The sequence below is a fragment of the Kogia breviceps genome, chromosome 12, assembly GCF_026419965.1.
Source record: "Kogia breviceps isolate mKogBre1 chromosome 12, mKogBre1 haplotype 1, whole genome shotgun sequence".
Classification (NCBI taxonomy): domain Eukaryota; kingdom Metazoa; phylum Chordata; class Mammalia; order Artiodactyla; family Physeteridae; genus Kogia; species Kogia breviceps.
In genome coordinates this window covers 7713462-7718568 of record NC_081321.1, presented here as the reverse complement: position 1 = coordinate 7718568, position 5107 = coordinate 7713462, and positions in this window count along the sequence as shown.

The following is a 5107-nucleotide window of genomic DNA, read 5'->3' as shown; positions in this document are numbered from 1 at the left end:
GATGTATAGCTGAAGTATGTTTTCTTATCTCAGCTGGAGTTGTTTTTGTCTTTTCATCACTCCATTTGCTGAATAGTAAGCTCAAAGCCAAACGTACAGGTGGGATAGCACTCTTTAATAAATGTAGGCATATGAGCTGAGAGCATAGGAAATGGGGTTATTTTGGGAATGAACAAGTTCACATCTGAGTTCAGCAGTAGGCTTGTTTGGTTTGGTGCTCTTAGCTCTTGACTGATCCTCATTGAGATGGTTGATGACATTTTGGTTAACAGCTTCCTTTAGATTAATGAAGGGGTTAGTAGTTCTAATATCCTTGAACTTCTAACCACAGAGGTTTTCAGCACCAACTGCTGTGTCTTGCTTATATATCTTTGTCTTTCAGGAAAGAGGAAGGGGCCTCTTTGCAACCACACTGCAAATTTCTTCCCCCAGGGAGTAGATGGTGCCCCTAGGTTGAGAGACACTACAGTGTATGTCAATTCTATTGAGTTGCTTCTCAGATCCACTGCACCTTTCAAATTATTTATTCCCTGAGTCAAGTACATACTTGAGCCTAGGCTTGCGCAAAGCACTGTTCGAGTGCCACAAACCCACAAAAGACCTGAGTCCCGCTGAGTTTGCGTTTTAGTGAATATAGAGAATCAACAAATATGTGAACAAATGTGAAATTTAGTATCAGATGGCAATATATGTTATAAAGAAAAATAAAACATGGTAAGGGGCAGAGATTGGCATAATTGTGGGAGGTATGTTTATTTTAGAGGGGGGTGTCTTTCCTGTAAGATAAGAGGATATATAAATGGAGTCCTGTGGTGAGAGATGGAGAACCATTTGACTGTCTGGAGAGAAGAACATTCCAGGCAGAGGGGGCAGATGCAAAGACTCTAAGCAGGGAGCATGCATGGCTTGTTTGAGAAATCACAAGCTGGAGAAAGTGGGTTGTTCAAGAACCTTGTACTGCTTGGCAAGTTTAAAAAAATCAAAATCGGTAATATGCACAAGGCAAAAATGTTCAAAGGTATAAAAAAGTATTTTATGAAATATGTTTCCCATCTCAGTCCTGGTTCCCTCAAGGCAACCAGTTGGCATGTTTTAAAAACATATATCTATTTCAGATATGTTTTGTGCGTGAGTCTGTGTGCATCTGACCAATCGATGTGAATTCGGGGAGACGGGGTCTTAATTGTCTCTAACGAGACTTATACATCTGTTGTTATAATTCTGTAGGTAACTTTACTGCCCGGCTGTTTGCTCTCTTTTCTAACTTTCCCCTTTTCCCTGCTCATTTTAAAGCAATTTTATTATTATAGAGTATTTCCAACATACTTTTTAAAATGTTTTTTAAAAAACGTACCATATACGTTTGGGCCCTGAGATTGTTTTCCACCTAATATCTTTCCTCTTGTTCCATCACCAGTGTATGTAGAGCCCTCTTATCCTTTGTACTGGCTCCATAACTTTGCACTGCATAGTTCTCCATACCTTTGTCAGTCTTCTATTATTGGGTATTGGAGGTTTTTCAACATTGCAATTATAAACACTTTGTCGTTCCAACACCCTTACCTCTAAATACCACCATCCATCAGGGTTACAGCTCTTCTATTTCTAGAGAAAAAAATGTAGCAGTGAGTGCGAAGAGTTGGGAAAAAAAATCTTAACTTTGGTAGTGTATATAATTAAAAGCCTAAAACACACTGGTTGGAGCTACAGGAGAAAATACAAATTGGATGTGATATGAGGATGGGCCTGAAGTATGTCTTTTACAGCACAAAATCAGGGACTTGAATTACTTTACCAAGAGACACACGGTCCCTGGGTGGGAGCACAGCTATAGAGATTAACTAGAGCCTGTCATACCGTGATTACACATTAGCTGTGATCGTTGTTCATTTGAAGCTCCGGAGTTTTGCATATTTGCAACAGCACCTATTGGAAAAGTAACCTTATGCAACTCAAAATGATAGAGTGCCTGCCTGCTATGTGCCAAGTGATGTGGGTGTTTTCACGTCACAAATATGTCAATTGCAACAGCATTATCGGGATTTCTGCGTTTATTGCACAGAGACAATTTTTGAAAGTACTTTTGCCCTTAGTGGATTGAAGAAATGTGTTTATAAAGACTAATACTTTGAGATTTTGAAGTAATAAAGTTCTTTGAATCTTAGAACTGACACATTAAATCCAAGAGCTCGTACTTGGTTTCCGCTGAAAAGAGGGAAAAAAAATCTCTTGACTTTAGAGGAATAATTGTATATATTTTGGCATGAATGTCTGGTTTAATAGGAAAAGTCTAGAAAGGAAGCAGGTGCTGATAGAAATCTCTGAAAATTAGGTGATCTTTTCAGTGGCAGTGGTAAAGACTTCATCAGCTTTGTGACTTTCTCAGGGTGAAAACACTTCATTTTAACTGATAAGCTAGTTCCAGAGCCACCCAGATTCTCAGAATGGGGATGGGAAGCTGTAATGGAATTGAAACCATGCTGATAACGTAATATTTCCCCCCCAGCCCCTGTACTTTGAGCAGTATTCTGTTAAGAAGGGTATAGAGTGGAAGCATGTGAGAAATGAGAAATTGCTACTTTGTTACTGCCATAGTATCATCCTTTCATGCGCTGATCTTCTCACTGTTTAATTCATGGAGGATTTCACCTGTGGAGTTCTGGGTAACTCCTATACCTGCTACATTGACACGGCACCACTGGGAACAGAATTTACCGAGCAATAAAAACATGGGGAATTGCATGCGTGTGTGTGTATTTTAAGAAATTCCTAAACTATTTGCCAGAACGGTTGTTAGGGGCTGAATTGTGTTCCAAATTCTTACGTTGAAGCCCTAACTCCCAGTGCCTCAGAATATAACCATATCTGGAGATAGGTTAATGAGGCCATCAGGGTGGGGCTCAATTCCATAGGATTGGTGCCCTTATAAGATCAGGAAGAGACACCAGGGGCTCGCATGTGTTGAAGGATGACCATGTGAAGGGACAGGCAATAGGGCAGCTATCTGCAAGCTGAGATGCCTCAGGAGAAACCAAACCAGCCAGCACCTTGATCTTGGACTTCCAGCTCCAGGACTCGGAGAAAATAAATTGTTTAAACCATCCAGTCTGTGGTGGGTTTTTGTGGCAGCCCTAGCAATCTAATACAGTGGCTGTATCATTTTACATTCATAACAGCCGTGTATGAGAGTTCTTATCTGCAACTGGTATTGTCACTTTTATAAATTTAGCTCTTCTGTAAATAATGTGTGTGGTGATATTTATTGTGATTTTAATTTGCATTTCCCTAGTGGCTAATAATGTTGAATATATTTTCATGTGCTCATCTGTTGTGTGTATATTCTCTGGTGAAACGTCTATTCATGTCTTTTACAATATGTATTTTTTAAGCTGGCTATGAGTGGCTGAGTCCTTGGGCTCAGCCAGTCTTTTCAGCCTCTGGATCTAGAAGGGACCGTTGGAGGAACAGACCCTGGTCCCTGCTTCTTTGTCCTAGTGGCTGAGCCGAACAGGGCCCTTGCTCTTGAAGTCTGGGACTGGGCATTGACCTTGTGGGAACACCCTGAATTTGAAGTGCTGGGAAGATTTTTAAGGGCCAGGGATGGATCTTTTCTAAATGTTATTACTTGTAAATAGAGTCTATTTTTCTCCCTTGGTGGGAAAATTTATTTAAAAAAGAAAACAGTACTTTATGTTTTCTAATTTAGATATGAGTCCTTTGTCAAATATGTGGTTTGTAAATATTTTTCTTCCAGTTAGTGGCTTGTCTTTTCACCCTCTTAACGGTGTCTTTTGTTAGAGCAAAAGTTTTTGATTTCGATAAAGACCAGTTTATTGATTATTTTTCCTCTGTGAATTCTGCTTTTGGTGTCATGTCTAAGAACTTTCCACCTAGCCTAGGTCTTGAAGATTTTCTTCTATGTTTTCCTCTGAGCTAATTTTTGTATAGGATGTGAGGTATAGGTCGAGGTTCATTTTTTTTGCCTACAAATATCCGATTATCCCGGCACCATTTCTTGAAAAGACTATCCTTCCTTGGCTGCACTGCTTATGCCTTTGCCAAAATCCAGTTGGCCCTGCTCATGTGGGTTTATTTATGGGGTCTCTATTCTGTTCCATTGGTCTAGCTTGTCTGCCCCTCTGCCAGCAACACATTGTCTTGATTACTGTAAATCTTAAAATATAGAAATACAATAGATTTTTATATGTTGACCATGTATTCTATAAATTCACTGAATTCATTTATCAGTTCTAGGAATTTTTTTTTTTTGGTAAATTGGGATTTTCTGTAGTTAAAAAACAGGATTTTTATCATATTATCTGAATATAGGGACAGTTTTATTCTTTTTTTCCAGTCTGTGTGCCTTTTATTTGCTCTCCTTGCCTCATTGTGCTGGTTGGCTAGGACTTCTGTTTTTATTTCATTGATTTCTGCACATTATTATTTCCTTTGGGTTTATTTTGCTCTTCAGTTTCTGTTTTTTTTTTAAGATGGGAACTTAGATTATTGACTTGAGAGTTTTCTCCTATTCTAAGATAAGCATTTTTATGCTATAAATGTCCCTCTCAGCACTGCTTTACCTGTGCCCCACAAATTTCAAATGTTGTATTTACATTTTCATACAGCTTAATGTATTTTAAAATTTCTCTTGAGACTTCACCATTTAGAAGTGTGGTGCTTAATTTCCAAGTGTTTAGTGATTTTTCTGTTATCTTTCTGATGTTAATTTCTAATTTTATTCCCTTGTCAGAGAACGTGCTGAATAATTTTACTTCCTTAAAATTTGTTGAGCATTATTTTGGTTTTATGGATCATGATATGGTCTATCATATTGCATGTTCTATGAGCTCTTACAAATATTTCTGCTCTTGTTGGGTGGACTGTTCTATAAATGTCAACAAGATTCTGTTGATTGATGTTGTTGTCAAGTTTTCCTATATTCTTGCACCAACAGACCGTCTATCCATCTAGACCCACTGGTTTCTCCTCCATCAACATGTAGTGCTGAGTTTTGGGGGAGACAAAGGAAATCTTCAAAGCTATATACTGACTGAGTTTATCAAAAGATGTGGTTTCAAATTGGGAGATTGGGATTGACATATATACA